Below are 19548 nucleotides of genomic sequence, written 5' to 3'. Positions count from 1 at the left end.
TTCAGTGTACTTAACCTAGTCACACCCTCAAAATCCCTTTTGCCTTGGAAGGTAACATATTCCTAGAGGACAGAATGTGAACATCTTTGGGGGCATCTTTCTACCTACAGCAGGAAGGATTAATGAAAGAAGATTGGTGAAATGTAAATATTGATAATTGTTGAAGCTGGGTGATGGAAATATGAGAGTTCATTACATTTTTCTCACTTCTTTTGTGTATGTATGAAAATTTCCATAATAAAAGCCTACAAAGAATGAGTTAAGTCTATTGGGGCTGACTGCAGAGGATTTACATGATGAATTATAAGGTGCGAGAAGCAAACTTCAGAGAAGTGTAAGCAATATAACCCTAGTTTTATAAAATACACAGGGACTGAAATTTTATATATTTGTCTGCTTGCCCATCTTCTCTTTCTCCTTCTCTCCTTCCCTCCCTCCCTTTATTCCCTTCATCTTATTCATCTCTAATTAAATGAACCTGGAAAAAGCTCAGATAGGATATTCAGGTAAACTGTTAATATATTGGTTATATAAGATGTGTGTATTAGATTAAGAGAGAGGCAAGCACAACTCAGAGAACTCAATGAAACCAGTCATTTGATTTTAAAACTGAATATGTAAATCCATTTATGAAAATGTTATATATGAAAATGTGCATATGTATATAAAGATATATGAGTGATTGGTTATCAAAATCTAGTCATTGCATGGTAGAGGGATTTTAGGTAACTTTTATTTTGCCCTTATGCTTTTCTGTACAGTTTTGAAAATATTTCACAATAAACATATATTCTAAAAAATCAAAAGATACAGCAAAGTGATTTTAACTGTGTTAAATAAAGAAATGTGAAAGAGCATTATTAATATTCCTAGTGTCAGGGGCTTACCCTCTACCTCCTATTTGTTCTTCTCTCCTACCTCCTCAACAGAGGTGGAGCTGAAATTATAAACAGCATCACCAGCGAAGATGATTTCATGTAGTTTAGAGAAAGGAGTAGGGTATAATACCTCCAAACTTTAGACTGTGTGTTGTTGTTGGTCGTTTAGTTGCTAAGTCATGTCCAACTCTTGCGACCCCATGGACTGTAGCCTGCCAGGCTCCTCTGTCCATGGGATTCTCCAGGCAAGAATACTGGAGTAGGTTGCCATTTCCTTCTCCAGGGGATCTTCCCAACCCAGGATCGAACTCAGGTATCCTGTATTGCAGGCAGATTCTTTACCAACTGAGCTACGAGGGAAGCCCTTAGATGTAAACTTATTCAGCTAACCTATTAAAATGCAAGGACTATCTACTATCATGTTGACAAAAAATCAAAGCCATGTTTTAAAATCCATTTATCTGCTGCTTCTAAGAGTCATAAATAAAATGAATATAGAAAGTTTAAAATAAAGGATGGAAATAGCATATCATGCAAATGCTAGCCCAAAAAAAGATGTTCTATCAGACAAAATAGATTTTAAGGTGAAAGCATTAAGATGCTGCATGACAAATGATGTAATTCATCAAGATATAATAATTATGACCTCACGCTCCTAATAATAAGGCCTAAAAATAGGCAGGATTGCAAGGAGAAATGGATGGTCCCAAGTCCTAGTGAGAGGTATTAATACAGAGCTGTCACAGACTGATGGATCAAGAAAACAAAATTTAGAGGCTTTAGGGTCCTTGAATCCCATGCACAGAGGTGCAATGCTTTAGACTAAATGTTTGTGTCCCTCCAAATTTGTGTACTGAAACCTAATTCCCAATATAATCATATACAGAGGTGGGGTTTTTGGGAGGTGAGTAAGTCATGAAGATAGAGCCTTCATGAAAGCAATTGATGCCCTTATAATATAGACCCAGAGATTCCTCTCGCCTTCCTTGCCTTAATCTTGGATATTGGACCTTGGACTTGCCAGCCTGGAGAACAAATGAGAAATAAATGTGCATTTATTTCTATGGTTTGTGTCAATGGTATTTTCCTAATAGTAGATCAATGGATCAAAGCTCATAGAGATAGAAGGGGAGGGAGGAAAGAGGTCCAGTCACCTCCAGGGACATCTCAGTGAAGATCATATGAGCCTTAAATTTGATCTTTGCTCTCAGCTCATCCTAGTTGTGTTTCTGAAAAAATCTGTCACCCCACTGTCTTGGAAGGTCAGCCAAGTCTTTAAGGCCAAATCAAAGCCAATACAGACATTGGAATACAGATTGGAAAACATTATTTGCTAACCAGGTACATTTTATCCAATATATATAAGCTTTGGATCTGGGACAGATGAAAGAAATGTTTCATCTGAAAATGAAGGATTGAAAAAAAACAATATTAACATGAATAATGTTTACAATGTGCTGTTAACATTCCTTGTGAGTGAAATTCAAATGCTAGAGTGATTATTCACTCTACAAACAGCTTGCTTGCTTTGCAAATGGTTTGCCACCAGGCATGTTTGAGTAATGAGCTCCTCAGTGCATTCTGCACAGGGCTCCTGTTCCCAAGAGTACTCAGTGGCAACTCTGGGGCTGGAAAGGCACTCTTCACCTGGGGTACTCTGCTTCCTGCAGAAAGGAGCAGGCTAGTTTCCTGCAGCTGGGAATGGAACCATAGCCTGGGGTGAGACTTGTCACCAGGCTGCCCACTCCAGGTGGTGCTAGGGAGCCAGGAGCCACTGGCATTGCAGTTTCTTCTCCTGAATTAGATGGTTTTTGTTGTTTAGTCGCTAAGTTGTGCCTGAGTCTTTGTGACCCCATGGAATGTAGCCCACAGGCTCCTTTGTCCGTGGGCTTTCCCAGCCAAGAATACTGGAGTGGGTTACCATTTCCTTTTCCAAGGGATCTTCCTGATCCAGGGATTGAACCCAAGTCTCCTGCATTGGCAGGTAGGATTCTTTACCACTGAGCTACCTGGGAAACCCTAATTAGACAGTTACAGGGCTATAAACCCGCTGCAGTAAAGAAACTGGAGAGGGTTATGGTTATGATGCCAGCCTTGATGAGCAGGGCCAGGTCAAGGGGACGGGGGAGTTTGGAGTCTACTTTGGGCAAAAATCCCCTGAGAAAGTTGCAAGCTAGAGAGATTTTCAATAGGATGGACAACCCTATTGTCCATCCAACAAAATCAGTAACATTTTGTTACTGATTCAAGCTCACTCTGCTGGTCACGTGACAGGTCAATTAACTGAGAGACAAAATGTTGAGGCAAGGAATATGACTTTACAGAAAGCCCACTGATGAAGAAGATGGCAGACTAATGTCTCAAAATAACCATCTTATTGGGGTCTGGATACCAGGTTCCTTCAAAGAACAGAGAGGAAGGGCTGTGAGGAGGTCAAGTACAAAAGGCCATTAATCTTACAAATATCTCCTGGAATAGCAAGCCTTGGGGAGGGGATGTGTTAATTTCTTCCTTTCTGTAGCCATCTATAGGCAGACAGGGTCCTGGACAAAGGCATCTTGGCTTAACATGCAGGCAAAGGGATGGGGGTTTCCTGAGGCAGGTCATTATGTATGGACAGTATCCTTTTAGAGGACAAAAGCAATGGGAAGTGAAAGTTAAAGTAAAATAAACAGACCCAGCATGGAGTCAGTTCTTTCCTGTAACAACTTTAAAGATTTAAATTAAATGCCTAATACAGGCCTATTGTGGAAAAATGAGATAACACAGACAAGCAAAAAGAAATAAAATATCTTATAATTCTCTACCCAGAGATAGATATTTGCAATGAATGTTTTGGATTTCCTTTTAAACTTTTTTTCAATTACTATATATCTACATATGTGTGTGGTTTCTTAACAAAAGTAGGAGTAGTCAACATTAGATACTTATCCTATATAATGCCATATGTAATATATGATACTTCATTTCATGTAAGTACTGTATTTCATCCATCTCCTAATGTTGGACTTTTAATTTGTCCCAATTTTTACCTATTGTACTAAAGGCACTTGTACACCCATCTTGGTACATTTCTCTGTTTGCTTAGAATAAACCCCGAGAAGTGTTGTGTCCAGATCAAAGGGACAAGTCACCATAGAGGAGATTGACCAACTGATTCTTTCTCTACCAAGAATGGGACGATTCAGTTCCATTTCACCAGTCCTGTGCCTCAACATTTTTTTCTCTTTCCAGTTTGATAAGTGCAGAAGGTACCTTGTCTGTGTTCAAGTTTGCATTTATTCAATAGCTGGTAAGACTGTACCATTTCTGAGCCAAGGCCTCAGGATACCTTGAATGTTTAGCATGCTCTCTTGTACCTCTGTCATCAACAGAAGACTATATCCAGACATATGAGAGACACATGGAACAGAGTCAAATCACTCCAATTGCCCTGGAATAGCAAACAGCTAAGTGGTCCCCATAAGTGTGAGCAAGCCCAAGCAAGATAAAATTACAGTTATTGCAGACATAAGAGAAATGGATGCTTATTTCTGTGAACACTAAGGTTTGTGATTGTTTGTTATGTAGCATTATTACAGCAAAAATAACTGATACAACTGGTGATGGTTGCTGCAAGAAAATTGAGATGGGTTTATGAGATGAGTGCAGCTATGAGAAGAAGGATGGCTGAAGGATGCAGCAGAAGCAACGCATGCCCATTACACTGAGACATTAAGGACTTGTCTCTCTCATCTTCAGTTGTTGAGATTTTAGATGCAGAACCCGAAGGCAGCAATACTTCATTCAAAAGGAATGAATCCATAGGATGGCATTGCAGGTGATGCTGGAGGGAGACTAGTCTGGTCTTCTTTTGCAGACCAGATGGATTTTGTAGCCAGACTAGAGTTCTTCCAGGGCTCCTAAGAACATCACTGAGTGTGGGTAAAAATGAACAGTGAATGTGCTTTTAGCAGAAAGTCAGTGAATTATTTGAGAAAAGAGTTTTCTCTCTTCCCACCAAGGAATCTCTCCTCTTAATGGTTCTATCAATAGTGTCCCTTAAGAAAGACACACACTAAGTGACATCTTTATGGAAGCTGATTGCCAAGCTCAGTCCCAAGAGCTAGGTTCGGAGAGCTAGCTGGGATTAACAAGAGACATAATTACAATCCAGGGGAAAATCTCTTATTTGATTGTGTAAATGATGTTAGATTTCCATAGCAATTTACCTCTTTATTTTTTTCTCAATTACACAATACATTTCTTGGAAGAAATGGGATTAAATTGTAGCAAGAGACATTAACACCTGTAATATGGCCAGATTTCTTATTGTAATGGTCTTATTGTGAAAGGAATTTTGTACAGCACTGGTGAAGTCTTTCTCCCTTGAGGCTCTTAGTTCAGGCATTAGATCATGTTCAGGCATTGATCTAAGGCTGGGGGAACTGATTGGTCAGTTTGGTTTTCATCTTTTTTGGAAACAGAAAGATCAGAGAGGTTAAAATCCTGAAATCTCAATGCCTGCTGGTTCTTCCTCCTATCTGCACTTTGTTCAGCTGCATCAGGTTCTGGGTTTTCCTCTCTCTGACTCACACACCGGCCACCTAGACCTTTGTTGTTGTCCGTATTTTTACCACACCCCCTTCCCCAAGCCCTGTTTGGGAGCTGTGAGTGGTACAGTGGAAAGAACATGGGTCGAGGCTCAGACATCTAAGCACCCATCCACACACACTGGATCTGGGTTTTCCCTGGGCCAGGGATTGTACAAAGTACATGATTCAGAGCAGTATTTTGCCCTCATCCTAATGTGGGAGATAAATATAAACCAACCAACAAAAATATAGATAATGTGCTGTCAGGTAGGGATAAATGGTAGAAGTAAAGCAGAGTAAGGCATTAAAAATGAAGAATAGAAGATGGTACATGATTGATAAGGTGGTCGGGGGAGGTCTTTCTTAGCAGGTAATATTTGAGCAGAGACCAGAGTGAAGGGATTGATAATATGATGTGAGAATGAAGGAAAAGGCTAGTGCAAAGTCCTGAGGTTGGACTGTCCTGGGAGTATTTAAAAAACAGCAAGAAGGTCAATGTGATAGCTGAAAGAGTCAGATGGAGAGTGATCAGAGATGAGCCTGGAAAGCTAGACAGGGGCCAGGCCATCCAGGGCCTTGTAGGACACAGGCATTTCAGATGTCATTCTGAATGATGTGGGACTGAAACAGCCTAGCAGCATTCTGAGCTGGGAAGTTTACATGATCTGACTTACATTTGCAGGGATTTACAATGATACTCCAGGTGATGTGTGGAGTAGAATATAGGGCATGGGTGAGAGCAGGGAGAATGGTGAGGAGGCTAGGGCAGCAGTCCTGGTGGGCAACCTTGTTGGCTTGGTCAAGGCAGTTAACAGTCAAGCGATGACTCATTTTGATACTGAGTCTGAAATCAGGCACAGCTTCTTACAAGTTGTTTAACTTCCCTGAACTTCAATTCCTTCTTCTAAAAAAACTGAAGATGAGGACACTTCCTTTGTAATCATTTGGTTAACGGTGGGCTCTTGGTAACCTGTTGACTTTATAGCCCTCACTCTCTCTTTCAGATAATAGGCCTTTCCCCAAGAAGGAATTCTTACAGATAGCTTTAAGTTGTAGGTGTAGAGGCTTGAGTTAGTCTTCTTTATCTGTGAGTCAAAACCACCTTGGTCCTTACAAGGTCTCTCTGTTGTTTCATTTGCTTCTTTATTCTCCATTCTTCTTTCCTTTCAACCAATCATTCCTTCTAAATTGTTAAATGCAAAGTGAAAGTGAAAGTCACTCAGTTGTGTCCGACTCTTTGTGACCCCATGGACTATTCAGTCCATGGAATTCTCCAGGCCAGAATACTGGAGTGGGTAGCCTTTCCCTTCTCCAGAGGATCTTCCCAACCCAGGGATTGAACCTAGGCCTCCCACATTGCAGGCGAATTCTTTACCAGCTGAACCACAAGGGAAGCCCGTTTAATGCAATACCTTTTGTAAATGGCGTATTATCATTTTGTGCGCCTGTATTTTAAATTTACCTAAATGACAGTGTTTCATATATTTCAATTCTCCTTATTTTACTGAGTTCTGTGTTTTCCAGATCCATCCTTGTTGCCATGTACACATATGATCCATTGCTACTAACAGCTGACTGGTACGTATGTCAGGATGTGCATTCACTATGATATACCTAACCACTCTTCCACCCCCCTGGCAACAACTCAGCATCCTCATACTTGTGCACCTTGGATTGTGTGAGAATTTCTTGAGATATATAGAGAAGAAACAGGGTAGCTGGGTCATAGGTATTTCAATATCTAATTTAAATTAATATTACTAGACTTTTCCAGAACGGCTGCACCCCTCCCACCAGCAGTACACAGAAATTTCCATACTCCAGTCCCCTCCAGTACTTAGCATTATCCAGTTTTTCAATTTTACCAGTCACTAAGTATAAAGAGATAGTTCTTTGTTAATGAGTATTTCCCTAGTAAATAATGAGTTTAAGCATTTTGAGTTTTCTTTCCTATAAATTGCTAAATCGTATCTTTGGACATTCTTAATATGGGATTGCTATCTATATTGCTTTTGATTTATAGGAGCTTCTTGTGTACTATAAATAATTAATTCCCTTTTGATATTAAATGCCACAAATATGTGCTTTCATTCTGTCATTTAATAACTTTCCAAAATACCTTTCATTGAATTGAAAAATATTTGATTTTGACATGGTCAAATCCAGCTAATTTTGCTGCATGGTTTGTATTTTTGAAGCGTTATTTAGGAATTGCTATCCTACTTCTACATCTTGGAATGTGAAGTCAAGTGGGCCTTAGAAAGCATCACTACGAACAAAGCTAGTGGAGGTGATGGAATTCCAGTTGAGCTATTTCAAATCCTCAAAGGTGATGCTGTGAAAGTGCTGCACTCGATATGCCAGCAAATTTGGAAAACTCAGCAGTGGCCACAGGACTGGAAGAGGTCAGTCTTCGTTCCAATCCCAAAGAAAGGCAATGCCAAAGAATGCTCAAACTACCGCACAATTGCACTCATCTCACATGCTAGTAAAGTAATGCTCAAAATTCTCCAAGCCAGGCTTCAGCAATACGTGAACCGTGAACTTCCAGATGTTCAAGCTGGTTTTAGAAAAGGCAGAGGAACCAGAGATCAAATTGCCAATATCCGCTGGATCATCGAAAAAGCAAGAGAGTTCCAGAAAAACATCTATTTCTGCTTTATTGACTATGCCAAAGCCTTTGACTGCGTGGATCACAATAAACTGTGGAAAATTCTGAAAGAGATGGGAATACCAGATCATCTGACCTGTCTCTTGAGAAACCTATATGCAGGTCAGGAAACAACAGTTAGAACTGGACATGGAACAACAGACTGGTTCCAAATAGGAAAAGGAGTATGTCAAGGCTGTATATTGTCACCCTGCTTATTTAACTTATATGCAGAGTACATCATGAGAAACGCTGGGCTGGAAGAAACACAAGCTGGAATCAAGATTGCCGGGAGAAATACCAATAACCTCAGATATGCGGATGACACCACCCTTATGGCAGAAAGTGAAGAAGAACTAAAGAGCCTCTTGATGAAGGTGAAGGAGGAGAGTGAAAAAGTTGGCTTAAAGCTCAACGTTCAGAAAACGAAGATCATGGCATCTGGTCCCATCACTCCATGGGAAATAGATGGGGAAACAGTGGAAACAGTGTCAGACTTTACTTTTTTGGGCTCCAGAATCACTGCTGATGGTGACTGCAGCCATGAAATTAAAAGACGCTTACTACTTGGAAGGAAGGTTATGGCCAACCTAGATAGCATGTTTAAAAGCAGAGACATTACTTTGCCAACAAAAGTCCGTCTGGTCAAGACTATGGTTTTTCCACTGGTCATGTATGGATGTGAGAGTTGGACGGTGAAGAAAGCTGAGCGCCGCAGAATTGATGCTTTTGAACTGTGGTGTTGGAGAAGACTCTTGAGAGTTTCTTGGACTGCAAGGAGATCTAATCAATCCATCCTAAAAGAGATCAATCCTGGGTGTTCATTGGAAGGTCTGATGTTGAAGCTGAAACTCCAATACTTTGGCCACCTCATGCGAAGGGTTGACTCATTGGAAAAGACCCTAATGCTGGGTAGGATTGGGGGCGGGAGGAGAAGGGGACGACAGAGGATGAGATGGTTGGATGGCATCACCGACTCGATGAACATGGGTTTGGGTAGACTCCGGGAGTTGGTGATGGACAGAGAGGCCTGGCGTGCTGCAATTCATGGGGTCGCAGAGAGTCGGACACGACTGAGCGACTGAACTGAACTGATCCTACTTCTATGTCATAACAATATTCTAGTTGCTTAGATCTTTTATCTATGTGGAATAAAGTGACATTTAAATGGGAATCCAGCTTTATTTTTCTTATATTCCTTTTTTTAACACTATTATTAAACTAATATTTTCTTTCATTTATAGTGTTATTTTGTTATGCAAAACATATGATAATGGTATATCTTGGCTCTTTATTCTGCTCTATTGATCCATAATCTATTTGTAGAACAATGTCAGGCTGTTTTTATTACTATAGTTTTATAGTATATTTTATTATCTGATAAAGCACGTTTTTCCTTGTTATACTTCCTTATTAAGATTATCCTATTTAACCACAGGTTTTTATTCTTCCATAAGATTTATTGAGCTGTAACTTGTATACATCAACATTTACATATAGCTTTCAAAATTTAACATTTAACTGAATACTTGGGATCTTTCTATGTAACATTATATCTCGATAATTTGTATGGAAGAATAAAATTCCAGAATTAGTTAAGACAACTTTAATATGTAGAGTATTTTTCACTGCCCCAGAAAATTTCCCTGAGTTCTTCTGTTAATTCCACCCCCAACCATGATTATTTTCTGTTTTGTACTATCACCATTAGTTTTATGTGATTTAGAACTTTATATAAATGGAGTTAGTCTGCATTCTTTTGTATCTAGTGTTTTTGATTCATTGATGTAAATATTAGCACTTCATTCCTTTTTGCCGAGTTGATTTGTGTTTCATTTGTCTCTTGATAAACGCTTGGATTGTCTCTATTTTTATATATTATGTAAAAGTTTTTATAAACATTAATGTTGAAGTCTTTTTGTAGACATAGATTTTTGTTTCTTTTTGACAGATACTTAGGAGAAGAATTGCTGGGTCTTAGTGTAGGCTTATGTCTAACTTTATTAAGACTTGCCAAACTATCCTTTAAAATTAAGGTAGCATTTTACCTTCCACCAATAATGTCTGAGAGTTCCAGTTGCTCCACACCTTCACTGATATTTGTTTTTATCAGTTTTAGACAGAAGCTATACTAGTGGATACGAAATGTGTCTCATTGTGATTTTTAATTTGCATTTCCTTGATGACTGATGATGTTGAGCACACTTGCATGTGCTTATTGCCTAATTTTTTGTGAAGTGACTTTTCATATCCTTTGCCCACTTTTCTTCTTGAATTATCTTTTCATTGTTGACTTGTAGACATTCTCAGCACATCTTCCTCACTTCATTCTGTTGGATCTGAGCCTTTTGTCAGATAAATATACTATGAATATTTTTTCCAGTTTGTATTTTGCCTTTTCATTTCCTTAATGGTTATTTTTGATGAGCAAAAAAACCCAATATTAATTTTGTGGAAGCCTGATTTATCTTTTTTCCTTTTATGGTTGGTTCCTTTTGAGTTTCAATTTTAAAATCTTTACTTACTCTTGGTCACAAAGATATTACTGTATGTTCTATCTTACTCAAGAAAATTTATTCTTCTAGCTTTTACATTTAGGTCTAAATTCTCGTAAATTATTTTGTATGTGTAAGGATTTGCAGTAAAACGTACAAAATTGGTGAAGGAGAAATCTTTGAACTATTCCCAATCTTCAGAAAAGCGTTCAGTGTTTCGCCATCAAAAGTAATTATTAACTGTATGTTTTTTCACAGATGCCTTATATTTTTAAAAAATTACATTTGCTAATTGGTTATCACTGGTATAAAGAAACATGTAAAGAAATGATACCGACTTTAAGGGTTTAATTGCTGGATTGCCTTTAATCCAGCATTTTGCTAAGCTTCCCTATACTGTTCGATCCTGCTAGTGTTTCTAGTTAGATGTTTATAATATTTCTGAATAGTGATCATTTTCTCTTTTTTTCAAAGTCTTTTGTCTTCTTTCTCTTTTCCATTGGCCAGGACCCTTGTGCTCTGTTCATCAGTAGCACACAGTCATTTTATATTACCTGACACTTACTTCCTTGCCCCAGCTTCAAGCTTTCCTGTCCATGGATGAATTGAACAAGAAATTAACATTTGAGCCAAGCTGGGCCAATCAGATCCTATTTCCCAGGAATCTGGAATTGGAATTCAGAGTTGGTGGTCAGTCTCGGTTAGGGCAGGCAAATCAGAAAATGGTATAAACATTGTATGGAGGCAGAGACCAAAGTCACCTACACACAGAACAGTGAGAGAAGGGAAAAGATATGTCAAAGGAAGCAGTTTAAGAGACAGTACTGCTGGAGAGACAGACCAGCTGAGACAGACAGAAGAGGGATGGAAGCACACAAATACTCTTGAACACATGAAGAGGATAGAGGAGAGAGCTAATCCTGGAGACCAAAGACCCAAAGAGAAACCCACACTCACTCCTGTAGATTCCCATAGACACACATTCAGAGGGACAGACATACAGAGGCAAATAGAGATGTGGAGAAAAATGCAGAAACACACACAGCAGACATCGAGAAAGAGGGACATAAAGACAGACGGGAGTCCCAGACTTAGCAAGTCCATAGGTATCCACCAAGTCACAGAGGCAGAGACACTGCAGGTTCCTGGCCTCTGGCCTCAGGGTTTGCTGGCTGCAGCTCCCTGAGAAGCCTGTCTGAAATCTGTGCCCTCAGGCTTGTTGAGAGTCCTCTGAATCCTCTTAACAAAACCACTCTATGGAAGCTCACTTTAGAGGCTTCTCCCTGCAATGAAATGTACAATTCAGCCCAGAGGTCTCCTCGGCACTCCAGTTTTGCACAAACCTGATTGTACCTAGAAAGTTCAAAGACATGACAAACTTAACCCTTCCAATTTGGAACTCTTAATTATTCCCTCCAGAACACAGTGCCTTCCTGCCTTCCCAGAAACCTAGGAGCCCCTCAGCCTCTGCAGCCGCCCAGCACACAGCACCATCTTGTCATCTGTATCTCTAATCTGTCCACATTTCTCCATCTCCACAGTCCTCCTGATCTAGCACCATTTCTCTCACCTAGAGACACCATGGGAGCCTCCTAACTGATCTTCCTGTGTTCACTCTGCTCTCTCTCAACCACTCTTCACACAGCTGCTGGAAGTTTCTTCTTAATGTTTAAATTGTCTGGTGACATACGTCTGCTTAAAACTCTTTAAAAGCTTCCCATTTCATGTTGCACAAATTTCAGCACCTACCATGGTTTCAGGCCTCCATGACCTGCCCCTGTCCATTTCTGTTCTCATCTCACATGGCCCTCCCTCAGTCACTGGACTCCATCTCGACCCACCAATCTCACATTGACCTCAGGGCTTTTGCACATGCTGAGTGTTGCCTGAAATGACACTTACCAGGGCCAGCTTCTTATCATTTAGGTTTTAAGTGTCCTCTCCCTAGAGACATTGGCGAGATGATTTACCATCTATGCAAGATCATCTAAAATAGCCCCTAGCCCCTTTCTTCTACAGTTTGATATTTTCCTTCATGGGACTTATCTTTACCTTTGCTGTGCTGTGCTTAGTCGCTCAGTTGTGTCTGACTCTTTGTGACACCATGGGCTGTAGCCCCCCAGCCTCCTCTGTCCATGGGGATTCTCCAAGCAAGAATACTGGAGTGGATTGCCACGCCCTCCTCCAGGGGATCTTCCCAACCCAGGGATTGAACCCAGCTCTCCCGCATTGCAGGCGGATTCTTTACAGTCTGAGCCACCAGGGAAGCATCTTTACCTTTACTGCTGCTGCTGCTGCTTATGCTAAGTTGCTTCAGTCGTGTCCGACTCTGTGCGACCCCATAGACAGCAACCCACCAGCCTCCCCCGTCCCTGGGATTCTCCAGGCAAGAACACTGGAGTGGGTTGCCATTTCCTTCTCCAGTGCATGAAAGTGAAAAGTGAAAGTGAAGTCACTCAGTCGTGTCCAACTCTTAGCGACCCCATGGACTGTAGCTTACCAGGCTCCTCCGTCCATGGGATTTTCCAAGCAAGAGTACTGGAGTGGGGTGCCATTGCCTTCTCCGTACCTTCACTGCTCTATTTATTCTGAGTGTGTGAGTTTCTTTCTGCTCTCATCATCCAAGAAGTCCATGAGGAGAGGGACTGCTATCTCAATCATATGGTCCTCACACAGTGCCTGACACATAGGAGTATTACAACAAGTATTTGATGCATGAATAAGTGAAGGAGGGAAGAAAAAAAGTTTGAAGGAAGAAGCCCTAAGATGGAAAGTGTGGTAGTGAATGAGGATTGAGTGGTTGTGAAGTTAGTCCTGGCCAACACCCATTACCTGTGACACTACAGGTCAGCTCCAGCAAGGCTGGGTCATGGAGGTAGTGAGCACAGCAGACGTAGCACTCCATGAGGAGTCTGGAAGAACCCCCTCTAGGCCCAGTTGGTCCCTGTGTTTGCACTGGATGATGCCTGTGGTCACTGCTAGGTCCTAGCCCTGAACATCCTCTATGGTCCTTTCAGGTCTGAAAGAACATGTTGTATCTTTTAGAATTATACACTGTGGAGATGGTGCTTGACACTCAGCTTCCTCATCTCTGTGCTGGGACCACCCCTGGGCAGAGCAGAGTCTGCCAGTGCCAACCCTCCGATCCCACAAAGGCCTTAGAGCCCCAGCTGCCCTGTGGGGCCCTCTCTGCTGCCAGTTCGGGTGCCTGCATGGTCATCTCTGAGGATCCCACCATGGCTGGTCATCTTGTGCCACAAAGTCTCCCAGACTGACTCTCTCCTTGAGACATTTATCCTTCCTCTTGGGGCAAAGATGCAAAGAGGCTGGTGTTGAGACTGTCAATGATGAAGTCATTTTCTGTTTTCCTCCTCTTTTAATTTGACTCTATTTGCAGACTTCATGTGAACAGAACAGTATTTAGTCCTTCATGAAAAGATGAAGCTGCACCCATTGGATGTGGTGGAGCTCCCTCCTTCCAAGTCTATCTTGCCAGTGGGCTCTTCCCCTCCTGCAGGTCCTTGACCCTTGAGGGCAGGAAGGTTCCAAGCACCCTTCAGCTGGGAGTGATTTATCCTCCTCTGAACCCCAAACAACTTGCCCTCTGAAGTCCTGAGATCACACTGGCAAGGGTGGCGTGTTAGGGGGTGTCTGTCTACCCCACAATGGCCTCCTGTTTGGACAGAGTGCCACCCACTGCCACAGGGGAGGGGTCATGGTTACACCATGTGACTCGTCTCCACCCGACAGCTGATTGGACCAGGCTGGACACCTGACCCTAATCAGGCTAACTGGGTTCTCTGTCCTGGAAATCCTACCTTGGGTCCGAAAGGCATTGACTTCAAGTGTTTCGAGGAGTGACTGGAAGCCAGTCATGTGGGGCAGCCATCTGTGCTGCAGTGTGGTGGCCACAGGCAAAGAATGAGGGGGTGGTGGGCAGGGTGAGCTGCCCCTAGTCTCTGCTGTCAGCCCTTGGGGAGGCTCAGCTGCTCTGCCCTTTCCTGGGTCCTTGAGTCACCTCTGTATCTTTATCATGAACACTTCCACGGCCTACATCTGTTACCAGTTGTAGCTAACTTGGGTAGGTTTCTGCTACTTCTGATCACACAGATATTTGTGTTACTATAGTCGCCTCATCTTTCCTCTGAGTGGTAAGCTTCCGGAGGGCAGGAACCTGCTTCTACACATCTTTGCACCCTCGTGGTGCCTGCTTCAGTGTGATGTGTGCAGTAGGGATTCAATTACAAATTTGTCAAATAAATGACCGTGTGTGTCCCACCTATGAAAGAGAACCACATGCCTCAATTCCAAGAAATAGTGACTATTCCTGGAAGTGCTTAGTATTTAAACAATGGATATTTAAGAAAGTTATTCTTTTAATGCAAATTTGGGCAATCTTGTCTTGTAAGTAACAGTTTTTGTCAGAAACCTCTGCTTCAGAGGGCTTCCCTGGTGGCTCAGATGGTAAAGAATCTGCCTGCCATGCAGGAGAACTGTGTTTGATCCATGGATCAGGAAAATCCCCAGGAGAAGGGAATGGCAACCCACTCCAGTATTCTTGCCTGGATAATCCCATGGACAGAGGAGCCTGGTGGGCTACAGTCCATGGGGTTGCAAAGAGTCAGACACAACTGAGTGACTAAGACTTTCACTTTTTCCCCTTCAGAAACTTCCTTGGCTCTCATTGCCTGCTAAATTATATTCACAGTCCTGGAGCTGCACTCCAGACCCCTCAGAACATGGTCAGTGGTTTACGTACACACTCTGTGCTGCAGTCACATCAGAGCTCTCCCGAGTCCCTCTGCTCTCTACTGTGCTCAGGCCTCTTACTCCTTCAATGTTTTCCCCTTGATTTCATTCTAAAAACTCTTAACTTTTTATTGGAGACCAGTCTAGAACCTCAGTACCTCTTTTTTAAGGCCTTTTCTGATTGATACCAATTCGACCTGCTCTGTCTCCCTCCAGAGCTTCTCAAAGCAGCAGACAAAAGACCACAACAGAGAGGGAAATATAAATGCTGGGATATGAGTTCAAAGAATTGAAGGACAAGAGGTGATTCAGGCCACAAACAAAATATTCCATCAATTACATAATTTCAACAAACTCTTCCTAGGAACTTGGAATATGCAGGCACGTGCCAGTTGGAAGTTTTTCTTAATGTTCCAGTGGCCCCTCCCTCCACAACTGTTGACATGGACAATTAGTCTTTCCTCAATCTTCTGTAAAAGGATAGAGAAATACAGCTCCAAGTGGCCTTTGCTCACCAGATTGAAGCACATTCATCCATTTTTGTAAAGACATTCTGGAACTTTCAATAAATAAGAGCTTTGAGAGTTTAAGCGTGGGAGACCATGGGGACACAGAGCTGACCTCCTAAGCCTATCAGGGAGGACTCCCTGGAGGAGGTAAACTGAGTTAACTTTGAAAATTCTGGTTGAATTGGTTTCCTGACAAGCTACAAGCTGCTTTTGTAGTCTTCTGATCTCACCTTTCCTCTCCTCCTAAGCCTGGAGAGGTGACTGAAGTTTGGATGGTTCTCCTGCAGACCCTTTAGAGACCAAAAATACCCTGGTGACTCTGATGTGAATTACTAACTCTTCTGTACTTTATTTGCTAAAGAGTAGCATCATCTCCTCATTTATTCCTGGTGCTAATTCAGACTTTCAGCAATTGAAGTTGTTGAAGGTGAGGAGTCACTGGACCCAGGGTGACACTTGGCCAGGATCAGCATTTGCTGTTTTCTCTATTCAGCACCTGAATGCAGCTGGCAAAAATCCATGCCACATGGATAATGCCTGCTCCACAAGTCTCTCTGGGTCATAGAAAGCTCTATAATATTCACTTTTTAGAAATCAAAGACTTCTTTTCAGGTAACGCATCAAGATTTACAGTACTGTGGACAAAATTAGGCATCTGATTAGGAATTCAATGCATGACAATCTATCTTCCTCCCAGAGAGATGTTGTTGCACAAATCAGAAAATCATAGCCTGGCTGTATAATCAGCAACATTCCATTCTAGAAAGCATAGTCTAGCTGGAATGATAAGGTCTATTGAAGCTATGGATGGCATTTCCCAAGGTATCCAAATAGCTACACTTTCTGGGAACCCTGGTGGCTTTTCCAAAAGTATCTGAAAATTTTCTAGTCAGCTCTGTTCCTCACTATGGAGCGGATACAGCCAAGGTCATAGGTTCATTTCAACAAGGGACAGTTTTCTTCATTTTCTACAGCTATATTTTCCATCTCTGCTTCAGTGAATAGATTCACTGAATCTATTCCATGTTAAAGAAACAAAGATAAATTTATGAAACATATATTCTGGCTCCAATCTTATTTCTCAGATCCTTTATAGCCAAGCAGAAGCAATAAATTCTTATAGTGTTTACCATAATTACTGTTTATTGCACACCTACTCTTTGTTCTGTTTACCATAACTACTGTTTATTCCATATTTGCTCTCTGCCAAACACACTTTTACCTGATTTTACTTAATCACAATCCCATATGATTAGGAACAGTGCCCCTATTTCTAGGTTAAAAAATGAAGGTTCAGAAGTCAAGAAGATTTTTTAAGGTGCTGCTGCAAGGGGTGGGGAATTTCCAGCCCAGTCTGTTCCTTTATGGAGCCACTACAGTGGTTCTCTCCAAGGGCATCAGCGACTGTAGCTAAATGCAATGGAAAGTTTTCCTTCCTTACCTCAGCTGACCTCTCTGCAGCATTTCCAACAGGCAACTTCTGTGGCCCCACAGCTTTCAAGTTTCCCTCCATCTCCTCTGAATGCTCCTTCTGTCTCCTGAGTGACGTTCCTAATCTCTTCACCTCTTAATGTTGGTGTTCCCAGGAGTTTTGTGCTGGGTCCTCTTCTCTTCTCACAGTGTCCACACCTGGGGATGGTCTGATACATTCCTGTGGCTTCAATAGTCACCTACCTGACAGCTGCCCACTCTTCAGAAATGCTCCATCTCTAGCTTGGTGCTCTCTTTTCTGTCTCAGACCTGTAGCTGCCACCACCCACTGGACATCAGTGGGTCCTGGGTGCCCTGCAGGCACCTCAAATTCAGTACACCCCAAAGAGGACTTGTGACACAGCAATCCAAAAGGACGATCAGGATTAATCTCATCACTGTGGACCCCAGGCACTGGGTCCCTTTCCTCATCCACACAGCCCTGGGTGGCCCACTCCCCACTGGCTAACCCCTTCTACATGTGCCTTAAGCCGCCTGGAAAGACCTCATCTCTGAATGGTCCCTTCACCTCCTTCCTTGTGCCAATAACGGACTTTCCTCCAAGGACCTGGTTTCCTCAGAAATCTTCTCAAGTGGAGACTGTCTTTTCTCTGTCAGAGCCTAGATTTGAGTTAGATGTCCTTCTCGCTCCTGATTGATGTATCCTAATCATCCTTTCTTCCTTCTTCCAGTTTGCCTTGCCTATCATCTGATTTGTTGCAATTATATACTGTCCTTTTACTCTTCTTCAGATATCAGTTATCCATCTGGCTCACAATATTTATCTTCTGCATGTGCCATCACCTTTGGTGACTTTGACTTTCGTGCAATGAGGCATCCAATTTCGTGAACCCTTAGTTGCTTACCTGCCTCAATTCCACTGAGATCGTCCTCCACTCCACCTCATCTTCCACTCCCATGGACACACTGAAGACCTTCTGTGAGTAATGATCGTAACCTCAAAGTCTTAGCCTAGAGCTTAGCAAACTCTTACCCCTGCCAACTTTCCCATCCGTTTCCTTTCCTGACTTCACCCCAGCAATTCTTTGACTCCCTGGGATCCTAACATGGAGCCCAGACACATTTTTACTATCTCTCACCCCTGTTTCCCTTATTTTCAAATTTAAATTTCATCACTATTTATTCTTGAATACACCCTTGCTTCTCATTCCTCTCATTGCACTCCCCTGAAAAGAATCTGATTCCTGTTGGTTAAAGTCAACTTTCTACCAATTCTACAGATGCATCTTAGAAGTTAACACAGCTGGTGAAAAACGTCAGGTATCGTTTTGAATTCATCATCGCAGATCTCAAGTAGGTCCCCAGATGTAGACAATGTTTCATACATTTCCTCTGTTCTCAAACTTCTGGCATCTCCTTACTTTCAGTCTGTAATTTTGCTTCTTCTTTCACTGATAAAACAGAAAAAATGAGAAGAAGATGGCTCCAAGTTTCCATCAGAACATCCACAACCTTTGCCTCTAAAGTCTCAGCCATTCCACTTAGGACAATGGAGGTATCCCTTTTGCTCCTGTCTGACGCCAACCATTCCACCTGAATCTGAGTTTTTCTCCTGGACTTTTCCAGTCTCTCTCTCTTAAAATATCAAAGTTCCCTTCCCTATCGGCTCATTCTTAATAGCATGCAAGCATGCGCCGTTTTAACAACAAAACCTCCTCTCTTCTGCCCAGTTGATCCCTTTAGCAGCAAAGCTCTTTGAAAAAGTGTATAGTTACTGTCTCCATGACCCTACCTCCCATTTTTATTTTTGAGCCCACTTCAAAGAGCTTTTGTCTTCACCATTTTTCCTAATTCCACTCTTGCTGAGATCCATGACATCCATGTTCCCAAATCTAAGATCCAGTCTCTGTCTTGGCATTCATCTCTTAGTAGCATTTGCACTGTCAGTCACTCCATCTTTCTTGAAGCCCTTTCTCCTCTTGACATCCAGGATACTGGAGTGGACTTCTCTCCTGAAATCTGGGCTCTGGCTATCTATCTGATAGCTCCATTTGCATGTCTAATTAGCATTCAAAACTGAACAGGATTGTTGATCTCCACCCAATCCATGTCTGAATCTTGGCTCAGTCACATAGGAGTTGTGAGATATTGGAAAAAAATATTCAGTATTTCTGTGCCGCAGTATCTTATTTGTAAACAAGGCAGAAAATATCACCTACTTGATAATATTTGCAATAATGAATGGCTCAGGTGGTATAGAAT

This window comes from Giraffa tippelskirchi, chromosome 2 (assembly GCF_054371585.1).
Source record: "Giraffa tippelskirchi isolate mGirTip1 chromosome 2, T2T-mGirTip1v1.2.pri, whole genome shotgun sequence".
Taxonomy (NCBI): Eukaryota; Metazoa; Chordata; class Mammalia; order Artiodactyla; family Giraffidae; genus Giraffa; species Giraffa tippelskirchi.
Note: the sequence above shows the minus strand (reverse complement) of the source record.